The sequence below is a fragment of the Bubalus kerabau genome, chromosome 19 (genome assembly GCF_029407905.1).
Source record: "Bubalus kerabau isolate K-KA32 ecotype Philippines breed swamp buffalo chromosome 19, PCC_UOA_SB_1v2, whole genome shotgun sequence".
NCBI classification, from domain to species: Eukaryota; Metazoa; Chordata; class Mammalia; order Artiodactyla; family Bovidae; genus Bubalus; species Bubalus kerabau.
In genome coordinates this window covers 1612227-1639280 of record NC_073642.1, presented here as the reverse complement: position 1 = coordinate 1639280, position 27054 = coordinate 1612227, and the positions used below count along the sequence as shown (strand labels likewise).

Below are 27054 nucleotides of genomic sequence, written 5' to 3'. Positions count from 1 at the left end.
CCCCCTCCCCACTTTTCTCCTTACCTTTCCTTTTCGAATTCCCTAAGAACTCTTCCTTTCAGTCAGAGAAGACTTTGGCTGAGTTCTAAGACTTAAACTTGCAGAAAGCCTGGTTAATAAGATGCTTGCAGAACGAAGAGCCTTCCATTTTACAGAAGTTTTGCTTATCAACTTATTGTAAATATAATATGTATGACATATGTACGATGATGTGCATATTATATCCATGCTATTTCATATATATGATGTTTTGACTATACAAAATATTTATACTTATAAATAATCTTTTTTTCTTACTACATGAATAATAATTAAGGCAATTGGGAGATAAAGGGAACTGCCTAATTTAGAAATAAAAATTTAACTGTGGAGTTTAGGTCTCTTCAGAGTCACTCATTGACTTGTAAATAGCTCTTTGGAACTTCTGAATCTATTTCTCAGGTGTAGGGTGTTCAGAATCTGAACGTAGGAATGAGGTTAATCATGAGACCATGTAGCTGTAGGAAAATCCAAGCAATGTGGCTTTGGCTTTTCAGATGTTGAAGCCTTTCCTAAGAGCATCGTTAAAACATAAGAGATGAAATGGGAGAGAGCGATTCAGAAAAGTTTATAAGATCACACAGAATTTCCAAGGTAAACTCTGTAACGGTAAAGTTAGATTTCTGTGCCATTGGAGTGTAAATGAACTACTCAGAAAATGCAAAAACGTACGCTGAGTACTCATGCAGTTGAAGGCAATCATTCTAAGAAGGCCATGTCTGGAGAGCGCTTTGTGCCTGCAAAGCTTCCACCTGGTCGGTGAGCAGGACGCCAGAAGAGGGTTGGGCCGCCTCTCCCCACACTGACTTTTTGGCTGCGAATCTCCGCGCTGGCGCAAACACCGAGTTTGGCCAGGGATTCCCGATCCAACGGTCCAGATTCGACTGCGCTCTCTCCCCAGCACCACGCGCCCCTCGAAGGCTTCCCGCCTCCACCCCTCCCGCTGCCGCCCACGCCCCAGCCACTGGGGTGCAGGAGGCGGCGGTGGCTGGCCCTCCCCGGGTGCTTTTAAAAGCCTCCAAAGCGAGGCCCCGCAGGGGGATCCCGGGGGAGGAGGGAGTAGCACGCTGAGCTTCCGCAGCAGTGCGCAGAGCAGAGCGCCCAGGGCTGAGCCTTCCGCTGGTGGGTCCCGCACTTCGGGTTCCCCGACGCTCTCGCTGCCGCCGCGGGGCTCCTCTCTCCCCCGGCCATGCGCCCCAGGTAGCGCGCCTGGGGCGCTAAGCCCCCTCTGCGGCTCCCGCCGCCGGCCCTCGCCGCTGGCATGCTGCGCCGCTGCTGCTTGCCGCGCTCTGCCTGGCCGGCGGGCTGGAAGCCTCCCGCGGCTGCCAGCTGCCCTCCGAGTGGAGACCCCTGAGCAAGGGCTGCCGAGAGGAGCTGGCCGAGATCATCGTGCACTCCAAGGTGCTGGCGCTGCACCAGGAGGTGCATGGCCTGTACAACTACCTGCCCTGACAGTATGAGGCCAGCCACGCTGGGCTCTTCTACTCCGCTGAGATCGAGATGCTGTGCGACCAGGCATGGGGCAGCATGCTCGAGGTGCCTGGGGGCTCCAGGCTCAACCTCACCGGCCTGGGCTACTTCTCCTGTCACTCCCACACCGTGGTCCAGGATTACTCCTATTTCTTCTTCCTCAGGTGAGCCTGCCGCCTCTCGCCCATACTATCCCTTTGGCCACTTGGCATGGCCAGCAGAGGTACCTTTATCCCCAGCAGGCTCAGGAAGTCCTCCAGAATCCTGTCTGGGCGATGTTAAGTGATGCCCTGGTCTCCCCTGGTCTCCTTCCCATTTTCTGCTCTTTGGTGGTCCTCATGTTGAGTTTGCAGAGATCTTGGGTGCCTCTGGCTAACACTGTTGTAAAAACAGGGATGGCTCCCATGCTTGACCAGGGAAGAGTGTTTCAGGCCAAAGCTCAAGGTGGTTTCCAGCAACAAACAGCCTATTCCCAATAGCAGAGGTTTATGTGGGGGGTAATAGGGGAAGAAGGCCCTGGTCACAGCGCTCTGAAGAGTATGAAGGGCAATCGGACAGGAGTGCTCTCTGGTTGAGTTGCATGCAAGTTGGTGTGTGGTGCAGATGAGATGCCTGTGGATAAGAATTCAGGCGATGGCATCTCCTGGAGTTTGAAATAAGAAAGTGGAACCCTCATTGAGGTGGAATCCTTATAGAGGAGGAAAGCTATATTTTAAAGTGGATGCCACGGGAGTTGTTTGGGATGGACAGTGGTCAAAACCAGTCCAAACACCTTTGGAATCAGATGGTTGTTGGAATTCTGGCTCCGTTCTTCCTGTCATTTTGAGCAAGTTACTGAACCTTGTCAAGAACCTCAAGAGCCTCACCTTCATAATGTGCCAAACAAGGTTGGTTGAGATTAAATCCTAGTAACTGATGCAGAACACCTGGTGTAGGTTAGATGAGGAATGTGTAGTTACTCAATCCTGCACACCTGCTTAAATGCCAAGATGGGACTGGTGTGGAATGCAGCCCAGCTGTCCTCTTGTTTCACTCGGATTTGCTCATATCAGCTGCCTGCAGACCTCAATGCCAGACTCTTCCAAATAGCAAAAGTTTATAGAGGAAGGACCTGGGGGTGGGAGCATTAAGGAATTGGGAAGGTGCTCACAGGGCTTTGAAGAACAGAGAGGTGAATTAGACCAGGCCTTGTCTGTTGGCAGACTCCTGGAATCTTGTGATGTTCCATGAAAATTTGTCGTGTGGTCACGATGAATGTATGTAGATAAGGGTTCAGGTTATGGGCTCAACTGAAGTTTGCAATACAAAACAGCAGGTGGAACCCTAATGCATTGGTTCTCTCCAGTGGAGGAGGAGGCTGATACAGAGGAACTGGGAGGAACCTCAAAATGGAATCTAACAGATAGTGATTGGACAATAAGTCCCAGTATGTGGCATAGCATTAAGGATATTTGGAATGGCCATGACCTTGGTCTGCAGACTAACTTTTAGCTCTTGAGATTTCATATCACTGAGAAAGAAGACAGAAGGTTCCACAGAGGGGCATCCATAAGCTCGCAGTAACACATGTTTTCCATATTAAAGCCAGAATGTCTAAGTTTAGAATACATGGAGTGCTTTGTGTTGGCTTGGGTGGTTTAGCCAGATTAAGTTGAATTTAAAAAAAATACTGGAGAAGTACAGTTTCTAAATAAAACTGGCAAGGAATGAGGTAGTATCTTCTTGATATGCAGAAACTTAAATTTTTACATGCCTTTATTTAGGGAAACCAGCTCTAAAAGTATTCAACAAGAAAACTTTATTTTCCAAAGTAAAAAGAGCCATGGTACTTAAGAAGACATTATTTTCTTTTCTGATTTTATAATGAAATACAGTTTTGTCCACTGGCTCTCTGGTGGTCAGCCAGTTCTTTCCTCTTTTTCTCTGACATATTTATAAAATGGTAGGGTAGAGATACATAGTCATGGTAGTCTGGCAAGATTTCTATTTCACAGGGCTGTGTTTCCCTGATGTGTGTTAACAACTACATACAAATCATTCCTTTGTTATTCTGGGCCCCTCGGAGAGGAGAACAGATTCTGGTCAGTGTCACAGGAGAAAGTAGCAGTGGAGACTCCCTGGTGAGCCCCCAAATGCCTACTTTGGGCTGGAATGCCACTTCCATCTCTCCTTTTCCTTCTCTTGACTTCTCTATCTTGCCAACAGGTACTTTATGCAGGGTTCTGTAAAAATGTTCAATTTTATACTGTGCTTACTCTGTGCCAAATACTTTACTTACTTTTTAAAAAATGCACTCCTTACAGCACCATTAAACAAATAAGGATGCTGTTGTCATCTTCGTTTTATAGATTGTACATTTAAGCTTAGAGAATTTAAGAAATTTGTTGTGTGTCAAACAGGAGATAGTAGCAGTGATAGGACTTGAATCTTGGGTCATTGCAATTGGCTTTCCTTTACCCAGGAAATAAGAAGCACTCCACTAGGAGAAGGAAGGCAGCTTGGGAGATACACAAATGTTCACCCGCACCCATCCCCCAATTCACATGTTTTGAAAAACTTAAGGAGAGACATGTGCAGTGTGAGGTAGAGAAATAATCAGAGAGAGTGACTCCTCTAATGTGAGCCATGTAGATGTGTAATTGGAAGCTGAATATAAATCAGTGAAGTTAGACTATGCCCTCACACTGCACAAAAATATCTCACAATGGTTTACAGACTTAAACATGAGACATGACGCCATAAATCTCTTAGAAGAGAGCATGGGCAAAATGTTCTCTGACATAAATTGGACCTTTGTTTTCTTAGGTCAGTCTCCCAAGGTAATAGAAATAAAACCAAATATGAAAAAAGGGACCTGATCACACTTACAAGCTTCTGCAGAGCAAAGAAAATCGTTAAAAAAAAAAAAAAAAAAGACAACTTAAGGAATGGGAGAAAATATTTGCAAATGATGCAATAGACCAGGGCTTAATTTCAAATATACAGAACATACAATTCAACAACAACAACAACAACAACAAAAAAAAATCCAAAAAATGGGCAGAAAACCTTAATAGACATTTCTCCAAAGAAGACATGCAGATGGCCAGTAGACACATAAAAATATACTCCGCGTCACTAATTCTTAGAGAAATGCAAGTCAAAGCTGCAGCCAGGTACCATCTCCTATCAGGCAGAATGGCAATCATCAAAAACAGAACAAATAGCAAATGTTGGAGAGAGTGGAACAAAAGGAACCCTCCTAGACTGTTGGTGGGAATGTAAGTTGGGGTAGCCACTATGGGAAACAGTATGGGGGATCCTCAGAAAATTCATAGGACCACCATATGATCCAGCAGTCCCCTCGTGGGCATATCCCCAGACAAAACTGTAATTCAGGAATATACACGCACCCCCATGTTCATAGCAGCACGATTCCCAACAGCCGAGATATGGAAACAGACTAAATGTCCCTTGATAGTTGAATGATTAAAGAAAATGTGGTACATATATGAATATTACTCAGCCATAACAAGAAAGAAAGGCCATTTGCAGCAACATGGATGGAACTAGAGATAATTATACTAAGCGGAGTGAGTCACAAGGAGAAGAATAAATACCGTATTATATCACTTATATGTGGAATGTAAAATATGGCACAAATGAAGCTATTTACAAAACAGAAACAGACTCATGTATACAGAGAATAAACTTGTGGTTGCCAAGGGGAATGGAGGGAGGGAGACGGATGGGCTGGGTGTTTGGGGTTAGCAGATGCAAACTGTTACATTTGGAATAAACAACAAGGTCCTACCTTAGCACAGGGAACCATATCCAATCTCCTGGGATAAACCATAATGGAAAAGATATTAAAAAATGTACGTATATGTATAACTGAGTCACTTTACAACAGAAATTAACACATCATTGTAATTAAACTCTACTTAAAAAAAAAAAAAGACGTTGTATAACTGGCAACACTGTCACAGTCTTCTGTTGACTCTCGATTCAAGATGGTACATCCCACGGGTGTCCAGTCTACAGCTCTTGCCTCCTTTTTTCAAATTAGGATGGATGAGAACTATAACCTCTTGTGTCATGGAGTCAATTTCCAAGATGCCATATTTCCAGACACTCAAGAGAACAGAAGGAGGTTTTCTAGTCTTTTCCAGTTTTCAAACTGTTCACAAGGGCAGCAGCTGGCAACTTTCTCCAATGATTGGGAGGTCCAAGAAGACACTAGGGTAAGAATTGGCTATACCCTGTGCTACAGCAAAATAATAAGATAGTTATGACTCATATGAATGTTGTGAGCAAGGGAGTCAAGAGTCCTCTTCCAAAGTCCAGATCAAGAAGTATTTTTTACCCTCTCCACAGCCCTCCCAGAAGTTAACAAGCACTGCTCATAAACTCTGGAGTCCTCAGGCTGTACTGTGTGGCATGAGGTTCCCACAAAGTGAGGGGACAAGATGGGCTGAAGGTTGGCATACTGTGCCTCAGTTTCCTCTTCTGTAAATTGGAAGCCATCGTAACATCTGTATCTTAGGGTGGAGGTGACATGATTTAACTATGTAGGGAATGCCAATAGGTAAAGTCTTTAGTGAGGTGTTTGAGAGTAAGCAATTAATACACTGAGCTGTTATGACTACTTCTGTTGTTGATTTCAAATACTTATGTATGTTTTTACTTGGCCCTGCTGGGTCTTAATTGTGGCATGTGGGGTCTTCAGTCTTCCTTGCAGCATGCAGGATCTTGAGTTGCAGCATGCAAACCCTTAGTGGTAGGATCTAGTTCCCATGGAACAGAAGGATCTGGATCACTCTGAGCATGAAGATAGAAAAGGCATCTTTCAGTCTGAAGCAGAGGCCTGAGTTGTGGGGATATTTCGAGGACTCTCGCTTTCTCTGAGCAGTGGCAGTCACAACTGAGCCAGGGGAGCAGGGAGGCTGTGGCCCATCATTCCCGTTCTCCCACAAAGATGTTTATAGGACCACGTGACAGACCACAGGAGACAGTTCTGATGTGGGTTAATGAACCAATGTGCATGTATGAGATGGTTTCCTTCTTTCCCCCATCTGTGGTGCCCTTGGTAGGGCGCTGTCTTTCTCTTGTCTGGTGGGTTGGCTTAGGGGAATGGCCTTCTTCTTCCAAACCTCCTGCCCAGGGCTCCATGGCACCTGGAGGCTTTCTTCATGTTCTATACACAGAAACAGTTCTCATCGTGGGCAAGTACATCCGACTGCAGAAAAGTGTTGTTTCTTCCTTTCCATATATTATCCAGGGTTCCTTCCTTAGGCCTGCCCTACTGGCAGTTCTCAACTACCTGACCCCTCTTCAAGATTTGCCAAAAAATGTCTGAGTGCTTGTCATATATTTCACTCTCCACATGGATCTAAGCACCTTTCTTCCCCCCTGCCCTACTCTTATTTATTTATTTTTTTTCCTACTCGACTCTTAATCTGTGCCAGCACCCACTCCACATTGAACTGGACCCACCAAGTATAAGCCTGAGTATCCCCAGCCTGGGTCAGACCGTAGCATGTTCAACTTAAATCGTTTTAGTCTTGGTCCTGTGGTTCTTCATTTTGTGGGATTTTTGCTTCATGTACTAAATCTTGGTAATAGTACAATGATGTCAAGTGATCAGATATTGATCCAAAAATACCTCACAGCTGAGCCCCAAACTCTTTAGATATATAATTGATTAGCCCTGTGGTCACACAGTGAAGCTATTAACATTTTACTGCAATTAGATTTTACATCATTTGAAACAAATAGAACATTGGGACTGTGGAGAATTATTTTAATGTGAAGGCAGTCCTATTTTGGGTGGTCAGAGGTTGATCTTAGGGAGAATTCCTTTTCCCTTTCATCATCCTAGTCTCTTAGATAACAGAGGGTGGGTATGTGTGTTTGCAATGAGTCAGAAGCTTTTCGGGAAAGAATTAATTGTTCCATGTTGCCGAGCTGCTGCAGAGCCAAATTGAGGTGTTGATGGACTTTGTATGTATCACATCTTGGCTCCTTCTTCTGCCCCCTTTGAAAGGTACCACATCAGAGCTGAGTTAAATTAGCTAGTTCATTTGAGAATTTAGGTTTAAAATAAAACTAAGGTTCTAGTATTTATATTTTATTATATTCCTTGAGAAATTTTTACTTTCTCTGCAGTGATTAAAATAGTTGTGAATTGAAGGTGTCAGAATTAGATGAAGAGTTATGGACAGTTACTTGTTCCTTTCTTGAAAAAAAAAAAAACTAAAACTAAAAATTATCTGCCTTTAAGAAAAAAAATATATTTTCAGTTGCACTGGATCTTTGTTGCCATGAGGGCTTTTCCCTAGTTATGGCAAGCAAGGGCTACTCTTTGTTGTAGTGCAGAGGCCTCTTATTGCAGTATCTTCCCTCATCGCAGAGCACAGGCTCTGAGCACATGGGCTTCAGTAGTTGTGGGTTGTGGTCTCACTAGTTTTGGCACATGGGCCTAGTTGATCTTCAGCTTGTGGAATCTTCCTGGACCAGGGATTGAACCAATGACCTTGCTCTGGCAGATGGATTCCTATCCACTGTACCACCAGGGAAGTCCTCTGCTTTTTCTGAGTGAAGGTGAGTATCCTGCTTTCTCTCCTATGCAGGGTAAATAAATCATGTTATGACACAAACAGTCTGTGTTTCCTTAGGTGATGGGTCTTCCATCTTAGACGGGGTCAAAGGAGCTTGTTTGGGTCATCTTTTTATTTCAGTTAGACTCTTGCTAATGGGAACATATGAATCCTTCATTTGTTCTGAGACCATTATGAATGGCCCTGGACGGTGCACATTACACAATTTCCCTATATCACATGCCATGTCTTAGATGACGATGAATTCAGGGGGCACACTGATGAATTCTCATCATTTCCACTGTTGCTGCTGCTCTTCTCTAAGTCCCCAGTCAGCTCGAACAGTGTATTTAGATCATGGTCGTGAAGGGTGAATCTCCTTCTTCTCATTCTCTTGAAGCATCACATGAATCTGGGACTCTAGGGTCAGTCTGGAGGTTAAGAAATGGAACCAGAGGAAAATCTGATGTAGGGAAACTTTTTGTGATACATACCCAGGACAACCTGCAACTCCATCCTCAACAGCCAAATCCTCCCATTCTCTAATTCCATCCTTAGACATGCCACCACTCCCCCCTCCCCCCACCCCCCTGCCCCTTGCTTCAGTCAGTGGAAGCATAAGCTTGCTTTCAAACGTTTCCAGGGAATCAGCAGCACTCCTAACTGTTCAGCATCTCTCTGGTTCAGTATCATGGTGTTAATAGGGCCTCCGGGGATGTCTTTGTCAAGTTAGAGCATCCATCCCATTTTCTGGCAGGGTTCTGTCCACACCAGCCAAGAACATATTCCTTCCTTTTTTCTTCCCTGCTGGGTGAGTGTAACAATCAAAACAAAAGTTGGCTATTTTCCTCTTTCAGCAAGTCCTGTCCCCTGGGACCATGACCCAGACTGACCCACACATATGTACATCCGACCTAGAGTGTCATAGGACTAACATAAAATCTGTGGAAGACCTCCTGTCATCTTTCTTTTTTCCCTTTTTAGAGTTGGAAAGGATGGTGAGGGAGGTGCCATCTTCATCAGGCAATCAGTATTGGCTGTGCCATTTTCAGAGGCGTGACCCCAGGCAGAACACTTAATTTCCCAAAACTTCAGTTTTCTCCTTCCCTGATAGCTCAGTTGGTAAAAAATCTGCCTGCAATGCAGGAGACCGCAGTTTGATTCCTGGGTTAGGAAGATCTGCTGAAGAAGGGACAGGCTACCCACTCCAATATTCTTGGGCTTTCCTTGTGGCTCAACTAGTAAAGAATCCCCCTGCAGTGCAAGAGACCTGGGTTCAATTCTTGGGTTGGCAAATCCCCTGGAGAAGGAAAGGCTATCCTCTGCAGTATCCTGGCCTGGAGAATTCCATGAACTCTATAGTCCATGGTGTCACAAAAAGTCAGACACCACTGAGCGACTTTCACTTTCAAAACATATAAACTGTCTCAGGTTGTCCTAAGGACCCAATTATATCATAGGTTTGAAAGCACTTTGTCAGTTGTAAAGAGTGATGGAGGGCGTTATGACTATAAATGGATAGGTAGAAAGTATGGCTTTAAAACTTAAAGATGGTGCAACTTTTAAAAAGCTTCCTGTGTCTTCCCAGGGCAGTGGCAGTGGGAGCAATGGTGACAGGGTAGGTGGTGGAGAGGGGAACAGATGATGGGGAAGCTCTCATGTGTGTTGTAATTCATTCAACATAATTTACTTGGTTCTGGTCACAGAGCACTTAGAAATTCACGTACTGAGTTATAAACCATGTTCATGTGGATTCCCAAATCTGAAAGTATAAAATGGTAGTCAGTAGAGTTTTTTTTTCTCCCACCTCTGACATCCATCCTCTCAGTTCCCACCTACCCTCCAAATGAATAACCACTGTTAATAGTTTTTTTTATAAGCTTCCAATGAGTATTCTCTGCCAACAAACAGGTCAGTCAAGATTCACTGTCTTCTTTAAGGGCATGGCAGCCCGCTCCTATATTCCTGCCTGGAGAATCCCATGGATAGAGAAGCCTGACCCTTCAGTCCATGGGGTCACAAAAAGTCGGACCTGACTGTGGGACTAACACATACTTTTGGTACCAGTGGCACTGCAATGTGCACACATGGTTGTGCCATTTTGTTCACAAGTGGGTACGTGTAAGTAGACATGTAAGTTGCTATATCTAGACATGCACGTTGGATTAAACAGCTGCATCGTATTCCATTGTATTAATGCCTTACTGTGTATTTAATCAAATTCCCTGTTGATAGGTAGTTACACTGTTTCCAGTCCATGGATATTACATGGAGTGTGGACATGTATGACATTATATCAGTACACACCTCATTTTGTGGAATTGTTGAGTCCAGTATTTAGCAAGTGACTGTTAAGTGACTGCCATGAAGCAGATGCTGTGTTAGATACCAGAGTTTCAATGTCGAGAAAAACTTTTAGAATACAATATTAATATATTTATAAAAATATAAATTTTAGAGTATAATTATTGCTAACATTTTGTCTAACAGCTCATATCATATTTACATTTTTTAGTTTTTTGTTGTTGTTGTTTTTTATAGGCACTTTCTTGTTGACAAGCTTATGACAGATATACCAACATAGCAATTTTTAACTTATAATAAACCTAGGCACTGTGAAAATTTTGTGCTTAATGACTCTTAGGCATGTCTATAGTAGACTAGCGAAAAAAAAAAAGATACTAGATAGTTAATATTTCCCAGTTCACGTGAATCTGAAATTCATTTAGGTCAATATTTTCTTGTATTTCCAACTGTTTGATTTGTAAGGGCTTCCTTTTCTTGAGACCATTTAAATAAGAACTCAGAACTTGAGCAATATTATCAAAAACCAGAAGACTCACACTGAGACATGCATAAATCCAGACAGACAGACAAAGGATCTTCTAGTTTTCTGCCTGACATTTAAATATTTCTTTGAGCCAGTTTTTTTGGGGGGCGGGAGTGGGGGGAGGCAGGTGGTGGCAAGAATACTGGAGTGGGTTGCCATTCCCTTCTCCAGGAAATCTTCCCAACCCAGGGATTAGACCCAGGTCTCCTGCATTATAGGCAGAAACTTTACCATCTGAGCCACCAGGGAAGTTGTTGAATTCTGTGGCAAGGATGAAATTCAAGTGTTGCCCTAGGCAGGCTTTTGTAACAAGCTAATTGTTTTTAATTGCATATGCAAAAGAACCAGCTTTATGGTTTCCAAGAAAAAAAGAAGTTTCCTTGTAACCAATTTTGTCTGGTTCTATAGAATATCATGGCCGTCCTAGGTCAGGCCATCTTTCCTTTCTGTAGTCATAATTTTATCCCTGCTGCTGCTGCTAAGTCGCTTCAGTCATGTCCAACTCTGTGCGACCCCATAGATGGTAGGCCATCAGGCTCCCCCGTCCCTGAAATTCTCCAGGCAAGAACACTGGAGTGGATTGCCATTTCCTTCCCCAATGCATGAAAGTGAAAAGTGAAAGTGAAGTCGCTCAGTCCTGTCCGACTCTGTGCGACCCCATAGATGGCAGCCCACCAGGCCTCTCCGTCCATGGGATTTTCTAGGCAAGAGTACTGGAGTGGGGTGCCATTGCCTTCTCCGTTTATCCCTGAATCATAGATCAGCTGATAAAAAGCTTGGATTGTCTCTGTGGGGTGGATTTGCTTGTCCTTGTGTTTCACCTGGGGCAGTAGTGAGGTCGGTGGGCCTCTCCTGGAAGTCAGCGTGGGGGCGGGGTGCACTGGGAGCACATGTTGGGGTGAGGGGTGGTGGTGGTGCACCGGGAGTGCGTCAGGGGCGGGGGGTCCCAGTTGTGCTCTCAGGGGTCGCCATTGCAGCTGGGAACGCCCATTTCATGTGCTCCTGGGTCCCCAGCGATCAGCATCCAGTGAGTGGGACAGAGGGGTACAGACCACAGGTAAGGGAACTGGGACTCAGTGGAGCAGGGAACCACATATTCCACCCTCTCTGTTGGCACAGTCTCGGAGCCCCCTAACCTGGCAGTCACGATAAGACCTCGCCTTTGGGGTCAAGGCCTTTACCGCTTTACCCCTTCGCATAAAGCTCAGACCCGTGCGGGTTTTCCCAAGCAGCCTAGTGCCTGCTGGAAGTCCAAGGGATTTATCCTGCCTGGTGATTTCACCTGCGGGGACTTCATAACCCTTACTCTGGCCGGCTGGCCCAGGCCTGCTTCTGGCACTTTGCAGCCCAATGGACCCTTGACCACATGCTGTGATGGGAAAGGGAAGGGTCCACCAGTTGCACCCTAGAAATTTAGTAGGGTGCATGCATTTAAACACCTGGTGGCCACCCAGGCAGAAAGAAAGGGAGGAGGGCACCTTGCGGCCCTTTCATGGTGGAATCTGTGGCTGTCCTGCTGAGAGGGGACCTTTCCATGGGGACCCTGTGCAGTAAGTATGGTGTTTTTGAACTGAATAATTAGAACGTGTAAAAATTTTAAATTATGTGGTGTTTTAATTAAAAAAAAAAAAAAAAAAAACAAGCTCCATGTGTTTTGCAAATTGAGGTCTAAAAATTGAAGGCCTATTTTCCTTCCACTGTGGCATTCTATGAAGAAATGTGTGTTTTGTTTGTTTGTTTGTTTGTTTGTTTGTTTTTAAGAAAAGAGTCAGAGAAGTGAGGGAAACAGAAAACCCAGAGGTGCCCCTGTAGTTGGTGAAGGCCTTAGGAGGTCACTTGTAAATGCTGCTGTCTGTCGGGAGGCAGTCTCTTCCTGTGGCTGATGGGCAAAGAGCTCTGCAGGCTTGTCCTTTGCATGGGTGTTCTTGTTGGTGGAAATCCAGCTCGGAGCCATCTCCTGATGTGTAAGAATTTCCCAGACTAGACCCCTAGGCAAATCCCGCAGGGCCAGAGGCTCCTTCCTTCATTGCATCTGTGTGTTTGACTGAAAACCAGCAATGACATATTTTCCTTTCAATCTGGTCTCTCATCCAGGCCTTGGAGTAATATTTCCCCTCCCCCTCAATAGGCTTGGGTTCCAGGGATGAATTATAGTCAGTTGTCCATGATTTTGCAGATGAGGAAACTGAGAACCAGAGAGGGTGGAGGACTCTCCATGGGAGAATGGGATATCCTTCTGGGAACCCTGGCTCCTGGGTTTTTAATGAGCTTCCCACCCAGCATGGTCATTAATTGGCAAGTGTTGATATTGAGAATAAACTATTGGTGGAAATGTAAAAGGCTTTTTTAAAGAATGTGCCTACCAGCTGTGCATCTTATGGAGTATTTTCATTGTACTCCCCAACCCTTGGAAAGTGCTGGGCACAGGGCAGATGCTTCATCATTTTTATTGAATAAGTTCAATTTCACATAATTATATCCATAGGGTCAGCAACACTATGAGGTATATTAGAACAGTGATTGTCACAGTTGGTACTTCACAGATCAGTAAAGAAAACATTTTTTTATTAGGAGGACTGCAAGAGAATTGTTAAGTTTTAAGTTTATCCCACAAGGATATTAAATCTCTCCCTTCATCACCAAAGCTATCGGAGGTCTGTTGAGGACCCCACACAAGGGAGGTTCTACCTCTTGGGATACCCCTGCTTCAGCATCTCCCTAAGCCAGCAATCTGGGACAGTCGAGTACACTTGAAGTTCCTTCCTTGACCTCGGGAGTGCTTTTGGAAGACAATTTTTTGACAGACAGACAGGGGTGGGGGAAGGTTTTGTGATGTTTCAAGTGCAGTCCATTTATTGTGCACTCTATTTCTATTTTTGTTCCCTGGTGGCTCTTTGGTAAAGAGTCTGCCCACAGTGTGGGAGACCCGGGTTCAGTCCCTGGGTCGGGAAGATCTCCTGGAGAAGGAAATGACAGCCTATTCCAGTATTCTTGCCTGAAGAATTCAGTGGACTGAGGAGCCCTGTGGGCTACAAAGGGTTGGACATGGCTGAGCGACCAAACACTTATTTCTAGTATGATTTCATCAGCTCCACCTCAGATCATCAGGCATTAGATCCTAGAGGTTGGGGGCCCCTGCTTTAGTTCTCTCTCATCTTCTACACAGCTCCAGCCTGCTTCCTCCCCTCTTCCACCTGCAGAATTACCTGCCGGGATTCTCTGAGTGTGACTAAGAGTCTCCTTCCCTCACTTCCTTTCCTTTGAGTCCCTTCTCCTAACTGGGTTTCCCTGATCTCCATTTAGGCACTTTTGCCCCAGGTGGTGCTAGTGGTAAAGAACCTACCTGCCAATGCAGCAATCCGATCCCTGGGTTGGGAAGATCCCCTGGAGGAAGGCATGGCAACCCACTCCAGTATTCTTGCCTGGAAAATTCCCATGGACAGAGGAGCCTGGCAGGCTTTGACAGTCAGACGTGACTGAAGCAACCTAGCACAGCATACCAGAGGACCTTAGAACTGCAGACTCACGTGATTGTTCTGACTCTTTGGAGTCCCTCATCATTCCACATGTATGTTAGGGTCAGCTTGTGTATTGCTTCCTAAAGGTCCCGAGAGGGTAACAGGCAGGAAGGCCGGGGGTCTCCAGACAGAGGGAATAGGCTGCAAGTGTCAGACACTTTTTTCTCTCTCTCTTAAGTAGTTGGAGGAAACAAACTAGTGTTACATTTTTTCCACTTCTCGATACAAATTTAAAAGGAGATTTCTCTGAAAATTCTGTGTTGCCATGACGACTCCTGGCTCCACCTGAACTTAACTTTTCTCAAACCTTGAGCTAAGCAATACATTTTTTCATAAGGAAATGTTTGTCTTAAGCTATGTTAATATACTATGTATTTCCGCTAGATTCTGTCTTCACGTCAGTTCCCCCTAAAGACTCAGAACCGACTTGACAAACCAGTGTGTCTTACTCATACCTTGTTCTCCTAATCTATGTTAAAGAAACTATATATTTGCCTGGAAATCTGCCTTTCTTCAAGATTCATGTCAATCATTTTATGGCCCAGGATGACTCACCTGCTGCCAGTGTTATCTCAGTGCATGTTGTGGGTGAAGGGCCTGGTGCCATTCTCTGAGGCATTGCCTTTCTTTCCTTAGCAGACTGCTAGTGGCTGTATAACATCTGGCTAAAAACCAGCAGGGGGTACTCTTACTGCCCCTGTCTGAAGTCTATGTCAGCAGCTTTCTCTATCTCTTTTATACTTTAATAAAACTTTATGACACAAAAGCTCCGAGCGATCAAGTCATATTGGATCTTCATTTCAGATAGAAGATGCATTCCATGGTATTGCCATCTTAAGTCTTTCCATTGCTATGGGATATCTGTACATGTATTCAGGATATTTTTTCAGCAATCGTGTATAATTTCCAGTATGTCAGTCTTGTCATCCTCATTACATCCATGGGAAATTATTTTATTAATGTTGACATTATTGAAAGGGAATTTTTTAAATTCCTTTTCAGATTATTATTTGCTAGTGTATACAAACAAAACTGTGTAATCGTTCATTTTTATCAGTTTGGACAGCTTGATATTTGTCTTTACTTTTTTTACTTTCTCATACTTTTAGATTATCCTGGCTCATATATGTACTGCCTCACCCCTAATCTCAGTCATTTATTCAAAGAACTTATGTCCTTTTATTTTTTTTTTTTAACATTGAATTATTTTTTACTATGCTGTGTCTTTTTTGCTAGGTATCTAGTTGTAGTGAGCAGAGACTGCCCTCTAGTTGCCATGCCATGGTTTCTCATTGCAGCAGTTTCTCTGGTTGCAGAACTTAGGCTCTGGAACATGCAAATACTTCAGTAGTTGTACAGGGGCTTAGTTGCCACTGGGCATGTGGAATCTTCTAGCACCAGGAAGTGAACCCATGTTCCCTGCATTGGTAGGCAGATTCTTTATCTCCAGCCCACCAGGGACATTTCCTGTTCCCTTTCATTAGATAATGATATGCAAAACATACATGTAGGAACTAAATATGCTCAGCTGACAACACTCGGAAATATATACATGTATTCCACATTACCTTTGAACATATTCAGTTAAAGGTAATTTGTGCTTATGTTTCCATGGATCTTGGAACATTTCCTTTTGTTTCTCCATAACTTCCCATTCCAATGGTAAGATACATGGCTTCCGCCACTTGTCATGTATAGAATTCAGTGCTTGTCCCATGTGGTTACTAAAAAGAACTGTCAGACTGTCTTCCAAAGGGGGCTGTGCATGCATCCCACCAGTATCTTGAGTATGTTTCTGTAGGATAGTTTACTATCAGTATACCCTCCGTGGCCAGGTGTCTATTTCAGTCTTTACCAATTATGAATGGGCTTGTTTGCTCTAGTGTTCTTGGACAATTTGAGTACAGATGCTTTGTCAGATATGCATTTTTAAGGAAAACAATTGTATTTATTTTTGGCTGTGTTGGGTCTTTGTGTGTGGGCTTTTCCCTAGTTCGGGTGAGCATGGACTATAACTAGTGGTGTGTGGGCTTCTCACTGCAGTGGCTCCTCTTGTTGTGGGGCACAGGCTGACGAGCTTCAGAGGTTGCAGGATGTGAGCTCAGCATTGTGTCTTCCAGGATCTAGAGCACAGGCTCGGCAGTTGTGGCACATGGGCTCCATAGCATGTGGGATCTTCCCATAGCAGGGATCACACCTGCATCTCCAGCACTGACAAGCGGATTCTTTACCATGGAGCCACCAGGAAAGTCCTCAGGCATATTTTTGATTCTAGTTTTCCAAAAATGTACCTGGTGAGAGAGGCCAGAATCAAAAGGCCTGGCTGCTGGTGAGTCCTCAGCCACAGTTCTGGCTGTGCCATCCAAAGCTCTGGGGCCTTTGGCGAGTGCCTCAGCTTCTCTGGGACTGTTTCCTGCCCTCAGAAATGCCCTGCGGTTGAACTAGAGCCCACCAAGCTCCTCTGTCCCTGGGATTTCTGAGGCCAGAATACTGGAGGGGGTGCCATTGCTTTCTCTACAAGGTAGCATTTGGAAGATATTTTCTCCTGGATTGTGGTTTTGATGAAGGAAGGGGGATCCCTTCCAGGGCTTGAGAGTGGATTCTTGTCTGACACTTGGAAATGAATTGTCTGAGGAGAGAAGTGCCGTCCAAGTGAGAGACTTCATTGGGAAGGGCCGTCAGGGTGGAGGGCAGGAGGGTGAGGGAAACGGAGAGAACTGCTCTGCCAGGTGGCTCACCATCTCAGGGTTTATGGTCATTGGGTTAGTTTCTGGTTTGTCTCTTGCCAGTCATTCTGAATTGGGATCCTTCCTGGGGGCACATACATCACTCAGCTGAGATGGATTCCAGAAAGGAGGATCCTGGGAAGTTGGTAAGACCTCTGGACTGCAGTCTCCCATCTCTTTTTGACCTCTCCAGAATCTTGGTTGGTGGTAGCTTGTTAGTTCCTTGTTCCTTACCAGGACCTCCTGTTGTAAGATGACTGCTGCAAGTGTTTTCTCTTCTCTATTGCCTGGCAAGGGTGGGTGGTCAGTGGTTCATTTAACAGTTTGTCTTTTGTTTCTCTCAAATAAGGTCCTTCACAGAGTAAATGTATAAAATTGTAAAAGTCAATGTTTTAAATAATTTATATCCATAATTTGGTAAGTTTGCTTTTTTGTTGTGTGTTAGAACTCATCACCAGACCAAAGGTCATGTAGATCTTTTGTTGTTTTCTCAAATTGTATAGTTTTTTTAAAAAATGAATTATGGTGTTAGTTGCAAATTTTGTGTTTCTGTTCATTTCACCTTTTTTTAAGTTATTTATTTTTAGTTGATTGATCACTGCTTTACAATATTGGTTTGAATTGTCATACATCCACATGAATTAACCATAGGTGGACGTGTGTCCCCTCACTCTTGAATCTCCCTCCCACATCCCATCCATTCCCACCTCTCTAGGTTATTACAGAGCCCCAGTTTGAGTTCCCTGAGTCATACAGTAAATCCCCACTGGTTGTCTATTTACAAATGTTGGTGTACATACATCTATGCTGCTCTATCCATTCATCTCACCCTCTCCCTCTTGTTCCCCACCCTTATCTGTAAGTCTGTTCTCTATGTCTGCATCTCTGGTGCGGCTATGTGAACAAATTTGTCAGAGCCATCCTTCTTGATTCCATGTTTTTCTCTTTCTGACTGACTTCCCTGTTTAATATGCTCTAGGTTCATCCCCTTCATTAGAACTGACTCAAATGTGTTCCTTTTTATGGCTGCATTCCATACAGGCTCTGATTGTTCCTTAGCCATGTTTTGAGGAGGGTCATGGAGCTATTCTGCTCCATTTCAGTTTGGGCTTCCAGTCTGAGTGCTGACAGCAGAGCTGCTTCTGGGTGAGCCCTCGGAGGTCTGTGAGCGCGGGGCTGCCTGCTCTTCTCTGGGGGCCCGCAGGGCACGCCAAAACCCCTCTGACCCGCGGGCACAGGACCCTTTGCCTTCAGACTGGGCTCGGTGACCAGCTGGCAGGAGTTTTGTCTCCTCAGGGCCCTCAGGGCTCGGGCTCCTGGGTAACGGGGCTGCATCCTGGCTGAGAGGAGTGGGGTTGCCTCAGTGCCCACCAGCAGGGAGGCACTGCAAGTGGGAAAAATGAGGACGAGGTAAACGTTTCCTGTGTCCAGCTGAGTGCTGACCAGAGGTCCATCTCAGAGGACTCAGAGGGGGAAAGAGCTCCATGTGCAAAATGGCGGGGTTTCAGTTCGATTTCTGTTAGATAATCTAGAGGATGACCTTCACTGATGTTCTTCCGAGTAGGTGGCCAGTTTTCCTGTCACTGTTTCTTAAAAACACTGTCCTTTCCTCTTCGCTTGTTCCTGGTTTGATTTTCATGAACTGACCACGCACATGTAGGTTCATTCCTGGGCTCTTTATTCTTTCCTGGTGTCCATGTGTCTGTGTTCCTGCCAGTTCCTCACTGTGATGGTTACTACAGGTCTGTGATGTAGTTGGAAGTCAGAGAGGAAGATGCCTTTAGCTGTGTTCTTCTTTCTCAGAGTCTTCTTGGCCATTTAAGGTCCTGTTCATTATTAGCAGCCTAATATTAGGAATATTTCTATTTCTGTGAAAAAGGCCATTGAATATTATTTTGTGATTGCAGTCAGTGTATTTGTTGATGGCTTTTGTTGGAATGGACATTTTAATTCCTCATTGTTCCAGTGTGTGAGTGTGGAATAATTTTCTGTTTTTTTTTGACTTTTCTTTGGTTTCTTTATCAGTGCTTTCTAGCTTTCTGACTACGGGTCTTTTATGTCCTTGATTAAGTTTGTTGCTAGATGTTTTATTATTTTTGATGCAATTATAAGTGGGACTTTATTAATTTTTATTTCTGATTGTTATTAGTGTATAGAAATGCAAGTGATTTTTGTATATTGATTGGGATTGTAAGTTATAGTATTTTATATGATTGTAAACTGATCAGAAATTATTCAACTTTACTGAATGTAGTCTAACAACTTTCTGTGAAGTTATGGGGAACATTTTATTTGTAAAATCTGTTTCACCTGCAATAGGTCATCTAGAGGACCCAAGGCATGGTGGTTACTAATAGACTTCCCACAGTACTTCTTCATTCCATGTGGACTCCTTCAAGGACAGTGAGCATCCCAACTTCCCTTGAACTTCGTCTGGGTAAGTCTTGACCTCTATAGGAAAGTTTCATGCCTGTCTAATCTGATTTTCTTTTATGGTATTGCCTTTTTTGTTTTGAGAAATAATTTACTTTCCAGGAATTTAAAATGTACAGAAAACACCTAGCAATGGTAAAAAGTGCTCACATTTGCCACATCATCTAAAATATTCTGTGTTTTATCCAAATGGGTGCATTCTCCTGCAAAACCTGCACATAATATCCAAAATTAGGAAATCATATGGTTTCTACAGTATAATGTAATCCACAGTCCCACTTCCATTTCAGCAATTGTTCAGTTGTATGAATATATCTTTTCTTCCCACCTTTTTTTTTTTTTTTTAAAGAGTGTTACTGATATTTTCAGTGATTTGGACAAACTTGCTGGATTTAAAGCAGACATGGTGAATATGGCATCTGTGTGGCCTTTGCTATATGGATATTTTTCACTGAAGATAGTTTTAATGCTTATTAATGTTTATTCATGATACTCGGGGTTCCATTCGAATTGGTGCAGGGGAATCAGGCCTTATCTCGAGTGGATGGGGAAATCGGTGTCTTTGGCATTGTGGAATGACCCACAAAGGTTCCTGTCAAGTTTCAGTGTGAGACCAGCCTCCTCTTAAGGTGGAACGGGAACATCGGGATTCCTTCACAGACAAAGCAGGGGAATCGACCCTCATCTCGAGATGAGGAGGGGCAAAGCGGCTCAGATTTAGGTGTGCCAGGAAAATGGATGCTTCTCTAGAGTGGGGCCAGGTATGTGGTGGAACTTCTTGAGTTGCCTAAAGGGTGTCGAGTACTGTTTCGAGTTTGAAAAGGAAACGTGGGATTTCTCTCTAGATGATGCAGTGAGAAAGGGCCTCATCTCCCGTTGAGGGGAGAATCCAATGGTTTTCCTCGAGGCTTGGCGGGAAGTTTGGGTTTCCTATCAAGTTGCGATGTGGACCTCAGGGTCCCGCTCATATTACCTCAGGGAAGTCAGGTCTAATTTCAAGTTGTGATGGGCACCACGGGATTCCTTGCAAGTCACTGCAGGGGAATTAGGCCTCATCTAGACTTGTGTCCAGAAACTCCATGTTCCTCTCCAGTGACAGGGATCTCCGGGTTGCATTCAAGGTTCACCTGAGAAGTCAAGCCTCGTCTTTGCTTGAGTTGAAGCAAAGCACTCTGCTCTCCTCTCCAGTTAAGACTGGTATCTCCTGGAGCCCTTTGAGTGGCCTAAAGGAAGTCAAGCCTCCAATGGAGATTTGAGAGGGAACTCGGGATTGCTCTTTAGGCCCTGCAGGAAAAGAAGGGCCTCATCTGGCAATGACGGGGGAATCTCGTGGTTTCTCTCGAGTTGCGGTGGGAGGCTTGGGGTTCCTCTCCAGGTACCACAGGGAAGTCAGGGAGCCTCTCGTGTTGCCTCAGGGAAGTCAAGTCTCCATTCGAGTTGCAAGGGCAAGCTCGGGAGTGCTCTGTAGTCACGGCAGGGGAATCAGGCCTCAATTCGCATGGAAGGGGTAATCTCAAGGTGTTTCTCAAGTTGCAGTAGGAAGTTTGATTCCCTCGAGTTGCCACGGGGACCTGAGGGAGCCTCTCATGTTGTCTCTGGGAAGTCAGGAATCCTTTCAAGTTGTGAGGGGCTTCTCGGGATTCCTCTTGAGTTGGTGCAGGCGACTAGGGCCTCATCTCGTGTTGAGGGGAGAATCTCCTTGGGTTTCTCGAGTTGAGACAGGAAACTTGGGATTCCTCTCAAGTTGTGACGGGGACCTCAAACCTGCTTGTGTTGCCTCAGGAAAGTCAAGTCTCCATTCGAGTTGCGAGGGGCCTCTCGGGATTTCTCTCCAGTAGGTGCAGGGGCATACGGCCTCATCTCGAGTTGAGGCCGGAACCTCAGGGTTCCTCTCCAGTTCTGAAATGGATTTTGGTATTCCTATGGAGTTTCAACAGGGGAATCAGGCCTGGTCTCGTGTGGAAACATGGAACTCCACTTCCCTCTCAAAGTTTCAAAGTGGTGTCAGGCTTCCTGTCGAGTGGACATAGGGGTCTGGGGCTTTTTCTCGAGGTGCCACGGGGCTGTCATACCTCCCTTCGTGTTTTGAGTTGATCCTCGGGGTTCCAGTCAAGTCAGTGCAGGGGAATCAGGCTTATCTGGAGTGGCTGGGGTAATTGGAGTCTTTTTGAATTCAGGCACGACTCCCGGGGATGTGCTTGAGTTTCAAGGTGAGACCAGCCTCCTCTTGAGGGGCAATGGCAACGACGGGATTCCTTTCCAGATGAAGCAGGGGAATCGACCCTCAACTCAAGTTGAGGAGGGGGAAAACGGGGCTCTTCTTAAGTTGTGGCGTGAAACTCGTTTTTCCTTTGGAGTGGGGATGGGTATCTTGGGGACCTTCCTGAGTTGCATCAAGGGTGTCAAGTACCCTTTCACGTTTCAAGAGGGAACGTGGGATTTCTCTCAAGACACTGCTCTGGAAAAGGGCCTCATTTCACGTTGAGGGGAGAATCTCATTGTTTTTCTTGAGTTGCGGCGGGAAGCTTGGGGTTCCTCTAGAGTTGCAACAGGGACCTCAGAGACCCGCTCATGTTGCCTCAGAGAACTCAGGTCTCATTTCCAGTTGTGACAGGCACCTCGAGATTCCTTTCAAGTTACTGCAGTGGAAATAGTCCTCATCTATACTTGTGTCCAGAAACTCCATGTTCCTCTCCAGTGGCGACAGGGATCCCGGGGTTGCCCCAAGGTTCACCTGGGAGTCAAGCCTGCTCTCGAGTTGAATCAAAGCAATCTGCTGTCCTCTCCCATTGCGATGGGTATCTCCTGGATACCTGTGAGTGGCCTAAAGGCAGTCCAGCCTCCTATGGAGTTTGGAGAGGGAACTCAGGATTGTTCTCTAGGCCCTGCAGGAAAAGAAGGGCCTCATCTCGCGATGACAAGGGAATCTCGTGGTTTTTCTCGAGTTACAGAGGGAAGTTTCGGGTTTCTCTCGAGTTATGATGGGGAATTCAGGGAGCCTCTCATGTTGCCCCAGGGAAGTCCAGTCTCCATTTGAGTTGCAAGGGGGAGAGCGGGATTGCTCTCGAGTCACAGCATGGGAATCAGGCCTCAATTTGCGTTGAAGGTGGAAACTCGAGGTTGATCTCGAGTTGCGGCAGGAAACTCTGGGTTCCCTCGAGTTGTGACAGTGACCTCAGGGAGCTTCTCATGGTGTCTATGGGAAGTCAGGAATCCTTTTGTGTTGTGAGGGGCCTCTCGGGATTCCTCTGGGGTCAGTGCAATGGAAGAGGGCCTCATCTCCAGTTGAGGTGGAAACCTCAGGGTTCCTCTCCTGTTCTGACATGGATCTCGGGGTGTGTCTGCAGTTTCAAACAGGGAGTCAGGTCTCGACTTGTGTTGAGGCTTTGAACTCTGCTTTCCTCCCGAGCTGTAAAAGAGGTTTCTGGCCTCCAGTCGGGTTGAATTGGGGACCTGGGGCTGTTCTCCAATTTGCACACAGGGTATCAGTCCTCCCTTCGGTTGTGAGTTGATTCTTGGGATTCCATTCAAATTGGTGCAAGAGAATCTGGCCTTATCTCAAGTGGATGGGGAAATCCGTGTCTTTTGAATTGTGGCAATATCCCTGTGTTCCTCTCCAGTTTCAAGTTGAGACTGGCCTCCTCTTAAGGTGCGACAGGGACTTTGGCATTCCTTTCCCAACGAAGCAGGGGATTCGACCCTCATCTCTAGTTAAGGAGGGGAAAACGAGGCTCTTCTTGAGAAGTGGCAGGAAACTCAGCATTCCTCTCGAGTGGGGATGGGTATCTTGGGAAGCTTCTAGGGGTTTCATAAAGGGTGTAAATTTCCCTTTTGAGTTCCAAGAGGGAACGTGGGATTTCTTGGGAAACACTGCAGCGTAAAAGGGCCTCATCTCACGTGGAGGGGAGAATTTTGCAATTTTTGTGGAGTTGTGGCGGGAAGTTTAGGGTTCCTCTAGAGTTGCATTGGGTGGGGGGAACCCACTCGTGTTTCCTCAGGGAAGTCACATCTGCTTTCAAGTTGCAAGGGGCAGCTCAGGATTCCTCTCATGTCACTTCAGGGATGAATAGGGCCTCATCTCGACTTGAGGCAGGAACCTCATGGTTCCTCTCCATTTCTGACATCGATCTCTGGGTTTCTGTGGAGTTTGAACAGGGGAGGCAGTCCTCGTCTTGTGTTGAGGAATGGAAATTGCCTTGCCTCTCGAGTTGTGAATGAGGTATCAGGCATTGTCGAGTTGCATTTTGAACCTGTGTCTTTTTCTGGAGGATGCAACTGGTGTGTCAGTGACCCTTCATGTTGTGACTTGATACTCGGTGTTCCATTTGAATTGGTGCAGGGGCATCAGGCCTTATCTCGAGTGGATGGGGAAATTGGTGTCTTTGGAATTGTGGCACAACCCACGAGGGTTCCAGTCGAGTTTCAGTGTGAGACTGGCCTCCTCTTGAGGTGGGACAGGAACGTCGGAATTCCTTTCAAGACAAAGCAGGGGAATCGACCCTCATCTCGAGATGAGGAGGGGCAAATGGGCTCAGATTGAGGTGTGCCAGGAAACTCGATGTTCTTCTCAAGTGGGGACGTGTATGTCATGGAACTTCTGGAGTTGCATAAAGGGTGTCGAATACCGTTTCGAGGTTTAAGAGGGAACGTGAGATTTCTTTTGAGACTCTGCAGTGGGAAGGGGCCTCATCTAACGTTGAGGGGAAAATCCCGTGATTTTCCTCAAAGCTTGGCGGGAAGTTTGGTGTTCCTCTCGAGTTCCGACATGGAACTCAGGGTCCCACTCATATTGCCTCAGGGAAGTCAGGTCTCATTTTGAGTTGTGACAGGCACCTCGGGATTCCTTGCAAGTCACTGCAGGGGATATAGGCCTTATCTAGACTTGTGTCCAGAAACTCCATGTTCCCCTCCAGTGGCGACAGGGATCTCCGGGTTGCGTTCAAGGTTCACCTGGGGAGTCAGGCCTTGTCTCGAGTTGAAGCAAAGAACTCTGCTCTCCTCTCGAGTTGCAATGGAGCTGTATCTACTGGAGCACTTTGAGTGGCTTAAAGGAGTCAAGCCTCCTATGGAGTTTTGAGAGAGAACTCGGGATTGCTCTCTAGGCCCTGTGGAGAAGACGGGCCTCATCTTGTGAGAATGGGGGAATCTTTTGGTTTTTGTGGCGGGAAGCTTAGGGTTCCTCTCGAGTTGCGTGGGGACCTGGGGGACACGCTCGTGTTTCCTCAGGGAAGTCAGATCTGCTTTCGAGTTGAGACAGGCACTTCGGGAATCCTCTCACATTACTGCAGGGATGAATAGGGCCTCATCTTGAGTTGAGGAGGGAACCTCAGGGTTCCTCTCCATTTCTGACATTGATCTCGGGGTTTATGTGGAGTTTGAACAGGGGAGGCCAGCCTCGTCTTGTGTTGAGGGATGGAACTCGGCTTGCCTCTCGAGTTGGGAATGGGTGTCAGGCCTCATGTCGAGTTGGATTTGGAACCTGCAGCTTTTTCGGGAGGTTGCAACCGTGGTGTCAGTGCCCCTTCGTGTTGCGACTCAGTACTTGGGGATCCATTCGAATCATGGTTTATCTCGAGTGGATGTGGAAATTGGTGTCTTTGGGATTGTGGCACGACCCACGAGGGTTCCTATTGAGTTTCAATGTGAGACCGGCCTCCTCTTGAGGTGCGACGGGAATGTCGGGATTCCTTTCCATACAAAGCAGGGGAATAGACCCTCATTCGAGATGAAGAGGGGAAAAGAGGCTCAGATTGAGGTGTGCTGGGAAACTCGATGTTCCTCTCAAGTGGGGACAGATATGTCCGGGAACTACTTGAGTTGCATAAAGGGTGTCGAGTACCATTTTGAGTTTCAAGAGGGAAGGTGGGATTTCTCTTGAGATGCTGCAGTGGGAAAGGGCCCCATCTCACGTTGAGGGGAGAATCCCCTGGTTTTCTTCGAGGCTTGGTGGGAAGTTTGGGGTACCTCTGGAGTTGTGACATGGACCTCAGGGTCCCACTCATATTGCCTCAGGGAAATCAGGTCTCATTTCGAGTTGTGGCAGGCACCTCGGGACTCCTCGCAAGTAACTGCAAGGGAAATAGACCTCAGATAGACTTGTGTCCAGAAACTCTGTGTTCATCTCCAGTGGTGACAGGGATGTCCGGTTTGCGATTAAGGTCCACCTGGGGAGTCAGGCCTCGTCTCGAGTTGAAGCAAATAACTCTGCTCTCCTCTCAAGTTGCAATGGGTATCTCCTGGAGCCTTTTGAGTGGCGTAAAGGGGGTCAAGCCTCCTATAGAGTTTTGAGAGGGAACTCGGGATTGGTCTCTAGGCCCTGCAGGAAAAGAAGGGCCTCATCGTCCAATGACTGGGGAATCTTGTGGTTTTTCTCGAGTTGTGGCATAAAGTTTGGGGTTTCTCTCAAGTTATGACGGGGAACTCAGGGAGCCTCTCGTGTTGCCCCAGGGAAGTCCAGTCTCCATTTGAATTGTGAGGGGGAGTGCGGGATTGCTCTCGCGTCACGGCAGGGGAATTGGGCTTCAATTCGTGTTGAAGGTGAATCTCGAGGTCTTTCTCGAGTTGCGGCAGGAAACTTTGGGTTCCCTCGAGTTGCGACAGTGACCTCAGGGAACTTCTCATGGTGCCTATGGGGAGTCAGGAATCCTTTTGTGTTGTGAGGGGCCTCTTGGGATTCCTCTGGGGTCAGTGCAATGGAAGAGGGCCTCATCTCCAGTTGAGGTGGAAACCTCAGGGTTCCTCTCCTGTTCTGATGTGAATCTCGGGGTGTGTCTGCAGTTTCAAACAGGGAGTCAGGCCTCGACTTGTGTTGAGGCATGGAACTTTACTTTCCCCTCGAGCTGTAAAAGAGGTTTCAGGCCTCCAGTCGAGTTCAATTGGAGACCTGGGGCTTTTCTCGAATTTGCAACCGAGGTATCATTCCTCCCTTCGTGTTGTGAATTGATTCCCGGGGTTCCATTTGAATTGGTGCAAAGGAACCAGGCCCTATCTCGAGTGGATGGGGAAATCCGTGTTTCTCCAATTGTGGTAAGACCCTCGGGTTCCTCTCCAGTTTCAAGTTGAGACAGGCCTCCTCTGGAGGTGTGATGGGGACGTTGGCATTTCTTTCCAGAGGAAGCAGGGGAATTGACCCTAGTCTTGAGTTGAGGAGGGGAAATGGGGCTCTTCTTGGATTATTGCAGGAAACTCAGTGTTCTTCTGGTGTGTGGATGGGTATCTCAGGAAGCTTCTGGGGTTTCATAAAGGATGACAAGTTCCCTTTCGAGTTCCAAGAGGGAACGTGTGCTATCTTGTGAAACACTGCAGCCTAAAAGGGCCTCATCTCACGTGGAGGGGAGAATTTCATCATTTTTGTGGAGTTGTGGCTGAAAGCTTAGGGTTCCTCTGGAGTTGCATGAAGACCCGGGGGACCTGCTTGTGTTTCCTCAGGGAAGTCAGATCTGCTTTCGAGTTGCAATAGG

The 27054-nt window shown here is 46.0% G+C and overlaps 2 pseudogenes; both read left to right on the top strand.

Moving 5' to 3' along the window:
* The window catches only part of LOC129634477 (ankyrin repeat domain-containing protein 26-like), a 198795-nt pseudogene that overhangs the window by 146558 nt on the left and 25183 nt on the right, over window positions 1–27054 (top strand).
* On the top strand, window positions 698–9147 carry LOC129634250 (coiled-coil domain-containing protein 3-like; annotated as a pseudogene).